Consider the following 15,880-nt stretch of genomic DNA (forward strand, 5'->3'; position numbering starts at 1 on the left):
CAAATCTGGTATACCTGCTGCTGGTGTATCGCCAGTATCCTCACCACCCCCATGAGTCTCATAGTAAAATGAATCATCCTGAGGTGAGGAGCAAGAGCGCCTTTCATGCCTCCTCGAGCCACCTGTGTACCTACCTGTCTCCCTGCTCTTTACCAGTGGTGTGGAGCCCACCAGGGCAGCCCAAGTGCCTCCAACGGGCTAATGACATTGACTAATCTTCTTAGACCGAAATTACACTCGTTATCCCCCCTCCCTTCTTCCCTCACTCCCTGCGTGCAGGTTTAAACCGGCAGGGCTTCCCTCGATGCGTGCTGTGTATTAGCCTACTCAGGCTCACCCTACTCACCACCGGAAACAGTGACAGATGGACAGCGGCTTGGTCGGGGGTCTCTGTCCGTCCTGGGGACAGAGAGTGGCAAAATCTTAAATGGCCATAAAAATGCTTAAGTGACCGTTCATCATTAAAGTGACAAAATTTCACTGCAGAATATACTGTATGTGACTGGGGAGAGTAGGAGAGAGGTGGCACTAGGAGTGGGCCTAATAGCCTACACAAGTGACCTTGTGGTTCCATGGCAAGCACAAAGGCCTGCCTGTACAAATGGTCCACAGCATAGTGCACATAGTCTACTATGAAGTTGCGTGTATCACTGCTAAATATTTTAGCATAGAACAGGGATCAGCAACAGGCAGACCACAGGCAAAAAATGGCCCGCGAGTTATATTTTCTTTGCCCCATTGTTAGCAAACAATGTCAAAATGAATAAAAGGATCTCTACAGATCCGGTGTCCCACCCGCAGGACGGTTGAGCTAATGTGCGCTAATGCGATTAGCATGAAGTTGTAAGTAACAAGAACATTTCCCAGGACATAGACATCTCTGATATTGGCAGAAATTCTTCTTAATCTAACTGCACTGTCCAATTTACAGTAGCTATTACAGTGAAAGAATACCATGCTATTGTTTGAGGAGCGTGCACAGTTATGAACATGAAAAGTTATTAATAAACCAATTAGGCATACTTGGGCAGTCTTGACAGAACAATTTGAACAGAAATACAATGGTTAATTGGATCAGTCTAAACCTTTGCATATACACTGCTCCCATCTAGTGGCTAGAATCTAAATTGCGCCTGGGCTGTAATAATACATTATGGCCTTTCTCTTGCATTTCAAAGATACAAAAACAAAAAAATATATTTAAAAAAAGTTTTTTTTTCTATGTATTATCTTTTACCAGATCTAATGTGTTATATTCTCCTACATTCATTTCACATTTCCACAAACTTCAAAGTGTTTCCTTTCAAATGGTATCAAGAATATGCATATCTTGCTTCATGTCCTGAGCTACAGGCAGTTAGATTTGGGTATGTCATTTTAGGTGAATTTTCTTTTAAAAGGGGCAGATCCTTACATTAATAAAGCCACGTACAGTACAAACATAGTCTCTTTTTTGCTTTATTGAGTAAGGCAGCTCCAAAATGCAGGTGTTTCAGCCTAGTTCAGTGCTTTCTGTGGTGGTGGGGCAGCCAGCGGAAAATACAGAGCGTAGGGGTTGGTAATCTTCTCTAGTTGCGCAGTGATTGGCTTGGTGTTTTGTCACTCATTGGGTCACTACATCACTGCAAAATCTACAGCGAGAACTCGAAAGTTCAAGCACCTTGGATGCTGCCATATATTTACATTAGAAGGGCCCATCCAAGAAGGCTCTAGGTCATTGGCCACAGATAAAATGACGTCAAATCACGTTATATATCGTAGCTTTGATTGGACTGATCATGTCAACATTATACTTTCAAAATCTTAGCTAGCAAGCTAGACAAGCAGTCATCGTCATGAATCACGTCGACAATCTACTGGTAAATCCTTTTCAATCCTTGTCATGTGAAGAGAAATTGTAGATAAAATGTATCGGTGCTCATCGGCCAGTGGAAATAAACTTAACACAACAAGTTGGAAATCTCAAATTCAACAATGAGGGGTTTGGAAGGAATCAGTGGCTAACTGCAAGCATTGCAAAGCAATCACAAGCCTGCTATTCAGTGGAGAGAGTGTATGGTTCAAGTCTGGGTTTAAGGGTTTCTTTTCCATGATAAACATTCACATGCAACACCATGGGCCAAAAAAATGTTGAATACATTGGCCATGCTGTCAATCCAGCATGACTTCTGCCACTTTCAAAACAACTGGAAACTCAGAACTGGGAAATCTCAGACTTCAGTGAGTTCAAGACAACTGGGAATTCGGGAAGAAACGAGTCATCCAACTCAAAATTCCAAGTCGGGAACTCGAGCCTCTTTCTAGAACCCCCGACCTGAAGATTACTGATGTCATGATTCAACCTTCTTTTTTCTGAGTTCCCAGTTGTCTTGAAAGCACCATAAATCCAGAGAATGCTAGACTTTGATGACAAAATCTGCAGATAAAATTTGCCCACAAGAAGGACAACCGCACCACCTTCCTGTTCAAGTGAGCACAGCACAACAAGGTGAGTCCAAAAATGTCTTGAATGCTGCTGCATAAATTATGTAATATGCCAGGAAGATATGTATACTGTAGCTAAGAAAATGATACTAAGTGTATGTTGTGTAGTAAGCTGTTAGAAACCCATGTGCCTCACCCTAATAATGTTATCACTTTCCCCCTCATAACTTAGTCTACTGTTCTGACTTGGTGGTGCACATGTAGCCTATAGCCTGTTTTTGAGAAATGCCATCATTGAATATTGTAAGTGCTTTCATTGTCTGCTTATATGCCCCCTTTATTTATCCTACGGTTCTGACTTGGTGTACAGGGAGAATACTGTAAGACCTGCTCATGTTCTCAGTTCTGTCGCTGTACATTTCAAAAGGGCTGAACAAATTGTTATATTGACTATGTCCGCCTTAGCTCGCTCATTAATGTCTTAATCGAAATTACTGATTGCCTCTTATGTGCTCATCGTTTCCTTGTGCTGTAGTTTTACATCTCAAACTGTCAGTAGAAATCACATTTGTTTAAGCAAGTCAGCCATATCAATTATGTTTTTTAAAAAGGCAGTAAATGAATCTGAATGAACTGTTTTGCTGCCAGACAAGACTCCGCTGATAGCCAGGTGTAGCGGTGGTAAGGATTCACAAGCTCCGCTGTCGGGACAGATTTATGTCGGCCCTAACAGTTTGTGAGCACTGTTTGTCACTGTTATAGTGCAATTAATGTATTGTTTAGTGTTGTGTAGTGGCTTTGCTGGCATGCATCAACAAAAAAATATTGAGTTTGCCCCACCATGCTAATATCGCCACTGCTAGTGATAGCCACTGCTAGTGATAGACAAAATTTAGAGACAGAATACAGACAGCAGAGTTTCAAAAGTTTACAGACATTATATACTGTACAACTAGGTACAGTGAGCATAGACCTACAGTATAAGAGAATGAGCAGATATACAAATATACTGTGGGTATAAGCTTGATATACAGTGGATGTTTAAATTTATAGTATCAGTATGAATATATCTACAGTGCCTTCAAAAGATATTCATACCTCTTTACTTTTTCTTCATTTTGTTGTGTTACAACCTACATTTTACATTTATTAAATAGAGATTTTGTGTCACTGGCCTACACATAATACCTCATAATGTCAAAGTAATTTTTACAAATTAATACAAAATGAAAAGATGAAATGTCTTGAGTCAATAAGTATTCATCCCCTTTGCTATGACAAGCATATGTACTGTGAGTTCAGGAGTAAAACCTTGCATAACAAGTCACATTAAATGTTGCATGGACTCAATCTGTGTGCAATAATAGTGTTTAACAGGATTTTTAAATGATAACCTCATCTCTGTACCCCACACATACAATTATCTGTAAGGTCCCTCAGTTGAGCAGTGAATTTCAAACACAGATTCAACCAGGGAGGTTTTCCACTGCCTTGCAAAGGAGGGCACCTATTGGTAGATGGGTAAAAAAAAGCAGACATTGAATATACAGTACCAGTCGAAAGTTTGGAAACACCTACTAATTCAAAAGTATTTCTTTATTAAACTAGTTTCTACATTGTAGAATAATAGTGAAGACAACAAAACTATGAAATAAACATATGGAATCATGTAGTAACCAAAACAGTGTTAAACAAATAAAAATGTATGTTAGATTTTATATTCTTCAAAGTAGCCACCCTTTGCACACGCTTGGCATTTTCTCAACCAGCTTCACCTGGAATGCTTTTCCAACAGTCTTGAAGGAGTTCCCACATATGCTGAGCACTTGGTGGCTGTTTTTCCTTCACTCTGCAGTCCAACTCATCCCAAACCATCTCAATTGGGTTGAGGTCGGGTGATTGTGGAGGCCAGGTCATCTGGTGCTGCACCATCACTCTCCTTCTTGGTCAAATAGCCTTTACACAGCCTGGAAGTGTGTTGGGTCATTGTCCTGTTGAAAAACAAATGATAGTCCCACTAAGCACAAACCAGATGGGATGGCGTATCACTGCAGAATGCTGTGGTAGCAATGCTGGTTAAGTGTGCATTGACTTCTAAATAAATCACTGACAGTGTCACCAGCAAAGCACCCCCACACCATCACATCTCCTCCTCCATGCTTCATGGTGGGAACCACACATGAAGAGATCATCCGTTCACCTACTCTGTGTCTCACAAACACACGGCAGTTGGAACCAAAAATCTCAAATTTGGACTCATCAGACCAAAGGACAGATTTCCACAGGTATAATATCCATTGCTCGTGTTTCTTGGCCCAAGCAAGTCTCTTCTTATTATTGGTGTCATAGCGCTTGAATGTTTTTGCGACTGCAATTGAAGAAACTTTCAAAGTTCTTAATGTCTTACAATAATGATGGACTGTCGTTACTCTTTGATTATTTGAGCTGTTCTTGACATAATATGGACTGGGTATTTTGCCAAATAGGGCTATCTGCTGAATATTACCCATTTCTTGTCACAACACAACTGATTAGCTCAAACACAAGAAGGAAAGAAATTCCACAAATTAACAAGGCACACCTTTCAATTGAAATGCATTCCAGGTGACTACCTCATGAAGCTGGTTGAGAGAAATCCAAGAGTGTGCAAAGCTGTCATCAAGGCAAAGGGTGGCTACTTTGAAGAATGTCAAATATCAAATATATTTTGATTTGTTTAACACCTTTTTGGTTATACATGATTCCATATGTGTTATTTCATAGTTTTCATGTATTCACTATTATTCTACAATGTAGAAACTAGTAATAATAAAGAAAAACCCTTGAATGAGTAGGTGTGTCCAAACTTTTGACTGGTACTGTATTTTTGAGCATGGTGAAGTTCTTAATTACATTTTGGATGGTGTATCAGTACACCTAGTCACTACAAAGACACAGGCGTCCTTCCTAACTCATTTGCCAGACAGGAAGGAAACCACTCAGGCATTTCATCATGAGGCAAATGGTGACTTTAAAACAGTTACAGTGTTTAATGGCTGTGATAGGAGAAAACACTGACTGATTTCCCGAGTGTGGTTTGACTTTGATTGCAGACAAAGTGGTTGGAAGATGGCAAATAAGAAAAAAGGAGGAAAGTGGAACATACAGTATTATGAGTAAGTATGCAGTGGGGGATTGCACAAGCCTTTTGGAAGAACTGAAGGAGAATATGGTGGACAAGAAAAAAAGGAGGTAAGTGGAATATGTTTTGAGTGAATATGGAATGGATGACCGCACAGAACATTTTGGAAGAGATAGAAAAGTAAATTGAACGTAACGAGTGAAGATTAATTAAACGCAGTGGCAGGTGCAGTGATGACTGCCGAGAAGGAGCTGAGTATAGAGGGACGCGATGTGATGAGGAAGGATGGCATCAAGTGCAAAAAGAGGGATACGTGCTCCAGTAGTTCAGAGATGGAACCTGACGAATGTGAGGATGAAGTACCTGCGGTGAGGATCGACGAGTGTGAGCCTCATCCCGATCATGACAAGGATGATTCTGGACCGGTGGGCGTGAGATTTGTGGAGAGGATGGATCCTTTTATTCTGACTGATCCATATGTGGTGTCAGGTTGAGTGGAGAACAGGTTGGGTACTGTTGAGTTGGTGAAAGTAACGCAAAGTGGACTCATAATGATTTATCGTGTTTCTTCTGTCCAGAGAGAGCTGGCGTTCTGGAACACGCTACTAGAGACAAGAATTGTGACTTGCTTTGCTCTCCAGAGCAGGGCGCTGTTGAAAGGAGTGATAACGGGGGTGACGTCAAGTGTTGAGTAGGATCAGCTGAAATTGAAGATTCCTGGTGTCTGTGATGCCCGCTGTTTAGTGCGACACAGACCCAGAGGAGAGCGTGGTGAAACAGAGAAGACATTGTCTGTCGTGTTGAGTTTTGATGCAGAGTCTTTGTCTGACAAGGTCAAGTTAGGATGTGTCAGTTACCACGTGAGCACTTTTGTTCCGAAAATACCATAGAGTTTTAGGTGCCAAGCTTATGGTTATGTAACAGCAGTGTGTAGAGGGAGATGCCTAGATGTGAGAAGTGTGCAGGAGGGCATGTAATATCGGTGGAAAAGTTGTGTGTGTAAGCTGTGGTGGTGCCAATGGGGCTGAGGATCGGAGGTGTCCGGTGAGAGAAAGGCTGGTTGAGGTTGCCAGGGTCAGAGTAGTACACAAAGTGTCATACGCTGAAGGAGTCAAGAGATTGCTAGAGGAAGATGGGTACAGGTGAGGAAGATGGGTACAGGTGACGGATCCTGAGAGGATTCCTGTAACTAGGTAGAGACCAATAAAGAGGAATTGGAATTATATGTGCTTCAGTAAGGTGGGCTTCTTAGCATTCATAGACATGGTTGTCAACTGTACTGCAACAATAGAACATAAGTCATAGGAAATAGAGGTTATGGTGGCAGCTGCAGGGAAGTTCTTGGGCTTGCAAGGCTTTACTGCAGAAGATTTGCACGGGGTGTTGAGTGGTAGTGTTCTGTTGGCCTGGAGTAGGATTAGATAAGGTTAAATTGTGGAAAGGGGTGGAGGTTTTTCTTATTTTGTTGTTGTTGTGAAGGCTAATAGTTGTCAGGGTAATTTTATTTTTTCCCTATTTTGTATTACCAGAATTGAATGTAGGTAGGCTGTGACCGCCTTCACACTCCAGTACAGTGAGTGGCAGTGTATGCACCTAAAAGATGGATGCGATCCACCAACCAAATCTTTAAATAGGTTTGAAAATCTATGGCAAGATTTTAAAATGTCTGTCTAACAATGATCAACAAGAAATTGAAGACTTTTTAAAAGAATAATGTGCAAATATTGTACAGTTCAGGTGTGCAAATGTAACGGATGTGAAATGGCTAGCTAGTTAGCGGGTACGCGCTAGTAGCATTTCAATCAGTTACGTCACTTGCTCTGAGACTTAAGTAGTGTTGCCCCTTGCTTTGCAAGGGCCGCGGCCTTTGTGGAGCGATGGGTAACGACCGTACTTCGTGGGTGACCGTTGTTGATGTGTGCAGAGGGTCCCTGGTTCGCGCCCGTGTCGGGGCGAGGGGACGCCGTAAAGTTATACTGTTACATTGATGCTGTTGACCCGGATCACTGGTTGCTGCGGAAAAAGGAGGAGGTTGAAAGGGGGGTGAGTGTAACGGATGTGAAATGGCTAGCTAGTTAGCGGGTACGCGCTAGTAGCATTTCAATCAGTTATGTCACTTGCTCTGAGACTTAAGTAGTGTTGCCCCTTGCTCTGCAAGGGCCGCGGCCTTTGTGGAGCGATGGGTAACGACCGTGCTTCGTGGGCGACCGTTGTTGATGTGTGCAGAGGGTCCCTGGTTCGCGCCCGTGTTGGGGCGAGGGGAGGGTTTAAAGTTATACTGTTACACAAAGCTCTTAGAGACTTACCCAGAAAGACGCACAGCTGTAATCACTGCAAAAGGCGAGTCTAACATGTATTGACTCAGGGGTATGAATACTTAGGTAAATTAGATGTTTCTGCATTTGTATAATACATATAAAATGTCTAAAAACATGTTTTCACTTTGTCATTATGGGATAATGTCACCCATGTATGTAGATGGGTGAGAAAAAATGTATTTAATCCATTTTTTATTCAGGCTGTAACAACAAAATGTGGAATAAGTCAAGGGGTATGAAAACTTTCTGAAGGCGCTGTAGAGCAGTTATTTAGAGTACAGTTCAGAGATGGCTTGATGCAGTGTGCAGCATAGAGTGCATAGTCCTTTAGTCTCTATGGGCCAGATGGCCGGTTGGTGAGGGACACATCCCGGGGAGAGAAACTTTTCAGGTGGTGGGAGGTTTTGGTCATGAGTGACATGAACCGCCTGCCAGAAGTGAATTTTAGGGGCTGAGCAGTGGTGTAAAAAGTACCTAATTGTCATACTTGAGTAAAAGTAAAGATACCTTAATAGAAAATGACTCAAGTAAAAGTGAAAGTCAACCAGTAAAATATTACTTGAGTAAAAGTCTAAAAGTATTTGGTTTTAAATATACTTAAGTATCAAAAGTAAATTGAATTGCTAAAATATACTTAAGTATCAAAAGTAAAAGTAAAAGTAGGAATAATTTCAAATTCCTTATAATATTCAAACCAGACTGCACAATTTGTATATATTTATTTATTTACGGATAGCCAGGGGCACACTCAGACATTCATTTGCAAATGAAGAATTTGTGTTTAGGTAGTTCGCAAAGATCAGAGGCAGTAGGGATGACCAGGGATGTTCTCTTGATAAGTGCGTGAATTTGACTTTTTTCCTGTCAAAATGTAACGAGTACTTTTGGCTGTCAGGGAAAATGTATGGAGTAAAAAGTACATTATTTTCTTTAGGAATATAGTGAAGTAAAAGTAATAGTAGTCAAAAATATAAATAGTAAAGTAAAGTACAGATACCCCAAAAAAATGACTTAAGTAGTGCTTTAAAGTACTTTTACTTTTTTTTTTTTTTACAGTCAGAGTTTACTCTTGATTGCAAGCATGAATTATTCAATTAACAGTGTTATCTGACAAAGGTATTAATGTGAGTTTCTGTGCCTCTGCCTCCCAACACATTGTTTTCACCATATCAATTGCGGCCGGTAGGCTATATCAAAGTCTCTGCAATAGTGTGTGGTTTCATAGCATAGCAGGCCTAGCCATTCACCATGGGAATTATTCAATTGCAATGGTCAAGTCCTACCTGTTCCCATGATCTAAGGGCGCTCTGGTTGACTTTTTTCTTTTCATTTTCAATCATTTTAATTGAGATTTTTAAGGTTATCCACATTACATTCAATTTGGAATACAAAAACAATATTAAAATATATATATATATTTTTGTGTATACATATTTTTTCAGTGTTTTGGAAATTCTCCAGCGACCCCATTTTCATATCAGGTGACCCACATGGGGTCGCGACCCCTAGTTTGGGAACCACTGTCATAGAGAGAGAAGTGAATCTGCAGGTGGATCTATTTCATAAGGAGCCTGCAGATAATTAACCTACAGGTCAAGTGCTGAACAGCCTGTGCCATAATGGTCCAGACCTCTTGGCATATCAAAATTTTGCTTTAGATACAAGTTGTTGTTTTTCCTGCAGCTTTTAAACAACATTGATTAACCTCATCTCAATTCTGAGAAACTGTTTACATAAAGTCCCATTTAGGCTATTCTTAATTGATTGTTGAACATTGCCCATGGGTATGATTACTTAAATTGACAGTTATTTTCATTGAGCACTGACTGCATTTTGTCCATATGGTCATTTGGGAAATTCACAAAGAAGCAGAGACACTGCCCCCGAAAAATGTCTCTTGACCTCAAAAGAGATACCATGTTTTTTTATTCAACAGACCAAAAAGAAAACGGACTTTCTATGTAAATTTTGATTACTAGCCTACATTATTCAGTTTATCTCTCTCCATCTCTCCCATCCCACCAGCATGCACAGCTGGCTGGCCACGGTCTCAATTGGTTGTCACTTGTTAACACAGCCACAACGTCATAATTATGGCTAAACCTACCCATTTATACAATTTATCTTCATAAAATCTGATTTGAAAACTTAACCTAACCTTAACCCTAACCTTATCCACACTGCTAACCTAATGCCTAAACCTTAACAGAGCTGCCAACTCTCACGCATTGGCCATGAAGCACACGCATTTGACCCTCTTCTCACGCTCACACGCCTCACCTCTTATATCTGACGCGTTAGAAATTACTGCTTTTATTTTTCTAATTAGTCCATTGCATATAGTGCGTTACCTTTTGAACTGTGCTCCAAATCGTTTTGAAATCGGAGCATCTGCGACAGCAATTTAACATCACGCAGGAAACCTCTATTATTGTCCTATCATGCCACAGCACTGTGATTGGTGTAGTTATGTAAGGGATCAAGGAAATTGGGTGCACATTTTAAAGAAAGGCCCCTCAAGATTAGAGTGGAACTGAATGGAGAGAGAGTTTATAAAACCGTAAAAAGAGCAGCACGGTAGCGCTGTTTTATGTACAATGTTGTCAACAAAATGAGGTGGCTGTTACTCCCGTCCCTATTGCAGAATGCTGCCTTTTGACAGCATGTACTAAAGTCGATTTAATCCACGCTCGCATTAGTCCCCTCGTTTCGAGATTGGTTTTTAGGCTGTGACAATGAAAAGGCAGCAGACAGACCTATAGTATGTTTTAGCAGAGAAGTTTGGTAGGATGACCTTATTTGTAACTATGGAAATGATTTTGTCAAACATAATGTGAACCCAAAAGTGTACATTTGATTCTAGAAGGGGAACAATAAATATCCAAATAATTTGGTTAGGTGTAGGGGAAGATTTATGTCATCTTGTCTTCAATCAATTTACTTTATTAAGTCTGATCAGTTGTACAAATCTCATTCTTAACAAAGGGCTAAAATAAAGGGAAATTATTGTGCTTGCCAGCAAAAACCCTACCGTTATTCCCCACATTTACAGTATTTTATTATTCCACTTCTCCCCAATTTACCCAGTGTCTGATATGTCTACTTGTGTCTTTGAATATTAATTACATAAGGCTATGTAGTTTTGCAGCCATTCGCGGACAGTTTTAAATAAGTCCTACAAATAAGCATTGGCTATTAAATGCTCCAGGACTAGAATGTCATTTTGGACATTTAAGTACTGTGCACATGCTAGGCAGAGATGGTAGAGGGACTCACAACTCATAAACACATCATATTTTTTCTATGTGGAGTAAGATGATGGCAAGGATCTTCAACTAGTAGGCATAAACCACAGGAGTATTGATATGTATTAGATTTTTCTTGAAGGTTGAGTGATTTTTATGAAATGAATTGTTATAACAAGAACATTTTCAAACACCCAGCACTTGGGAAACATAGATCAGGGTTGGCCAACTCTCCTGGAGAGCTAGCAGAATTTTCTTCCAGACCTATTTTAAAGAGATAGTTAACAAAAATGACAAAATACAACATGTTTGAGTTGAAAGCAGTTGAAAGTTGAAAGTTACCTTGAAAGCAGTCTATGGACAATGAGACCCACTGCCATCATGTCAAGGCAGTCAATGTTGTTCTCCTCCTCAAACGAGGAGGAGCATGGATAGGACCAAGATGCGGAGAGGTAAGTGTTCATGATTTAATGAAACAACAAGAAAACACTTAAACCTACAAAATAACAAATGTGACTAACCTTAAACAGTCCTGTGTGGTCCAAACACTGACACAGGAAACAAACACCCACAAAAGCCTACTGCCTATGGCTACCTTAAATCTGGCTCCCAATCAGAGACAAATGAATGACAGCTGTCTCTGATTGAGACCCAATCCAGGCAGCCATAGACATAACTAGACAACCTAACAAACACTATCCCATACACATACAACACCCATAGACTAACCAAACACACACAACATACAATGCCCACCCCAACTCACGCCCTAACCAACTAAACATAATCAAAATAACATAAAAATAGGTCAGGAACGTGACAGAACCCCCCCCTTAAGGTGCGTACTCAGGGCGCACCAGCACAAAGTCTAGGGGAGGGTCTGGGTGGGCGTCTGTCCACGGTGGCGGCTCTGGCGGTGGACGAGGTCCCCACCCCACCATAATCAATCCCCGCTTCTTTATCCCCCTCCCAATGACCACCCTCCCACTAACCCCACCTAAATGAAGGGGCAGCACCGGGATAAGGGGCAGCACCGGGATAAGGGGCAGCACCGGGATAAGGGGCAGCACCGGGATAAGGGGCAGCACCGGGACAAGGGGCAGCACCGGGACAAGGGGCAACACCGGGACAAGGGGCAACACCGGGATAAGGGGCAACACCGGGATAAGGGGCGGCAGGTCCTGGCTGAGGGACTCCGGCAGGTCCTGGCTGAGGGACTCCGGCAGGTCCTGGCTGAGGGACTCCGGCAGGTCCTGGCTGAGGGACTCCGGCAGGTCCTGGCTGAGGGACTCCGGCAGGTCCTGGCTGAGGGACTCCGGCAGGTCCGGGCTGAGTGGCAGCTCCGGACTGTAGGGCAGCTCCGGACTGTAGGGCAGCTCCGGACTGTAGGGCAGCTCCGGACTGTAGGGCAGCTCCGGACTGTCGGACGTCTCTGGCAGCTCCGGACTGGCGGGCGTCTCTGGCAGCTCCTGACTGGCGGGCGTCTCTGGCAGCTCCTGACTGGCGGGCGTCTCTGGCAGCTCCTGACTGGCGGGCGTCTCTGGCAGCTCCTGACTGGCGGGCGTCTCTGGCAGCTCCTGACTGGCGGGCGTCTCTGGCAGCTCCTGACTGGCGGGCGTCTCTGGCAGCTCCTGACTGGCGGGCGTCTCTGGCAGCTCCTGACTGGCGGGCGTCTCTGGCAGCTCCTGACTGGCGGGCGTCTCTGGCAGCTCCTGACTGGCGGGCGTCTCTGGCAGCTCCTGACTGGCGGGCGTCTCTGGCAGCTCCTGACTGGCGGGCGTCTCTGGCAGCTCCTGACTGACGGGCGTCTCTGGCAGCTCCTGACTGACGGACGGCTCTAGCGGCTCCTGACTGACGGACGGCTCTAGCGGCTCCTGACTGACGGACGGCTCTAATGGCTCGTGGCAGACGGATGACTCAGACGGCGCTGGGCAGACAGATGGCTCAGACGGCGCTGGGCAGACAGATGGCTCAGACGGCGCTGGGCAGACAGATGGCTCAGACGGCGCTGGGCAGACAGATGGCTCAGACGGCGCTGGGCAGACAGATGGCTCAGACGGCGCTGGGCAGACAGATGGCTCAGACGGCGCTGGGCAGACGGGCCGTTCAGGCACCGCTGGGCAGACGGCAGACTCTGGCCGGCTGAGACGCACTATAGGCCTGGTGCGTGGTACCGGAACTGGAGGTACCGGGCTGAGGGCACGCACCTCAGGGCGAGTGCGGGGAACAGGAACAGGGCACACTGGACTCTCGTGGCGCACTCTAGGCCTGGTGCGTGGTACCGGAACTGGAGGTACCGGGCTGAGGGCACGCACCTCAGGGCGAGTGCGGGGAGAAGGAACAGTGCGCCCAGGGCTCTGGAGACGCACAGGAGGCTTGGTGCGTGGTGTAGGCACTGATGGTACTGGGCTGGGGTGGGAAGGTGGCGCCGGATATACCGGACCGTGAAGGAGGACACGCGCTCTTGAGCACCGAGCCTCTCCAACCTTACCAGGTTGAATGGTCCCCGTAGCCCTGCCAGTGCGGCGAGGTGGAATAGCCCGCACTGGGCTATGCAGGCGAACCGGGGACACCACCTGTAAGGCTGGTGCCATGTACGCCGGCCCGAGGAGACGTACTGGAGGCCAGATACGTTGGGCCGGCTTCATGGCATCCGGCTCGATGCCCAACCTAGCCCTCCCAGTGCGGCAAGGTGGAATAGCCCGCACTGGGTTAAGCACGCGTACTGGGGACACCGTGCGCTTTACCGCATAACACGGTGTCTGACCAGTACGACGCCCTCTCACTCCACGGCAAGCCCGGGGAGTTGACTCAGGTATCCAACCCGGCTTCGCCACACTCCCCTTTAGCCCCCCCAAAGAAATTTTTGGGTGAGCCTCTCGGGCTTCCGTGCTAGCCGCGTACCCTCATACCTTCGGTTCCTCTCTCCGGTTGCCTCTGCTCTCCTCGCTGCCTCCAGCTGTTCCCATGGGAGGCGATCCTTTCCAGCCAGGATCTCCTCCCATGTGTAGCAACCCTTGCCGTTCAAGACGTCTTCCCATGTCCATTCCTCTGTCTGTCTCTGCTGCTGTCGCTGCCCTTCTCCACTCCGCTTGGTCCTCTTGTGGTGGGTGTTTCTGTCAAGGTTGTCAATGTAGTTCTCCTCCTCAAACGAGGAGGAGCATGGATAGGACCAAGATGCGGAGAGGTAAGTGTTCATGATTTAATGAAACAACAAGAAAACACTTAAACCTACAAAATAACAAACGTGACTAACCTTAAACAGTCCTGTGTGGTCCAAACACTGACACAGGAAACAAACACCCACAAAAGCCTACTGCCTATGGCTACCTTAAATCTGGCTCCCAATCAGAGACAAATGAATGACAGCTGTCTCTGATTGAGACCCAATCCAGGCAGCCATAGACATAACTAGACAACCTAACAAACACTATCCCATACACATACAACACCCATAGACTAACCAAACACACACAACATACAATGCCCACCCCAACTCACGCCCTAACCAACTAAACATAATCAAAATAACATAAAAATAGGTCAGGAACGTGACACATCAGCCATTAATATTAGTATTTCCTGTGCAGAGCATTCCCACTGACCTTCCCACTGTTTCTCCCATTTGCCTGTCTGACCATCCAGTTTCATTACTGTCTGAATAAAGTGTCAAACTGAATTAGAGGATGATGCCTCTGGAATTTATACAGTGATTGAGTAGGTGAAGTTATTGTCATGCCTGCTCCCGCTCTTCCTCCCTCTGGCGCCCAATGGCACCAGACTCCCCAACATTACGCACTCAAGCCACCTTCAGTACGCCCACCTGCCTTTCTCCGTCACAAGCATCAGTGCTCATTGAACTCACGTGGACTCATTTACTTTTGTAATTTCCTTCCCTATATCTGTCTGTTTCCTAGCTCTGTTCCCTGCTTCGGGATTGATTGTCATCCGTCTTTGTGTTTCCTAGTTCTGACGCTGTTCCTGTCCTGTTGCATGTCCATTCAAAATGAAATGTTAACTCCCCGCACCTGCTTCTCTTCTCCAGCGTCATTCCTTACCGTTATGGAGATTGTACTCCTATTAGAGAGACGGTGAGAGAGACACTTCCTCAGGATAGCAGCAGTCCTAATATGTTCATCAGCTCCGGGGTAAGTATGAGTCGCCATCCCAACAGACCAGGGTCCATAATGAGAACCACTTGATCCATAGTAATTTCTCTTCCATCCTTCCTCCACTTCTGTCTTTCCTGTAGACTTGGCAAGTAAAAGCGAATGAACTCGGACCAAAAGTGATCGGCAAGGACTTGGCTATGCCTCCAGCGGCGTTTCTCTTTCATGTTACTGGAGTCATAGAAAACCTGAGGAAGAGAAGAGTCATAGCATCCCATAAGTAGGCGGCTCGGTGTGCCGGGATCTGGGTCTGCGACATCGGAGGAGATGTACCCGAGAGGTTTTGCGTTCAAGATTCCCTCCACTTCGGTAAGCACAGTGCGGAGCACGGTTTCAGTGACAGTCTGTTCCTTGAGTATAACCTTGAAATGCAGTCTTCACTGATTTCCCCTCTCTTTTCCATGTTTCACCAAAGTAAGGAGCGCTTGGCGGGTTGAACCGGAATGTTATCCTCTGTTCGGCCAACTGTTCCTTCAGGTGGGGGGCCATCACTTTGAAGGCCTCTCGCAGTTCTCTGTCTCCTCCAACAAGGTTCGTACCATTGTCCAAAAGAAGCTCGAAAGGCTTGCCTCGATGTGCTATGAAGCGTCTTAGAGACATCAG

This window comes from Salvelinus fontinalis, chromosome 25, assembly GCF_029448725.1.
Source record: "Salvelinus fontinalis isolate EN_2023a chromosome 25, ASM2944872v1, whole genome shotgun sequence".
NCBI lineage: Eukaryota > Metazoa > Chordata > Actinopteri > Salmoniformes > Salmonidae > Salvelinus > Salvelinus fontinalis.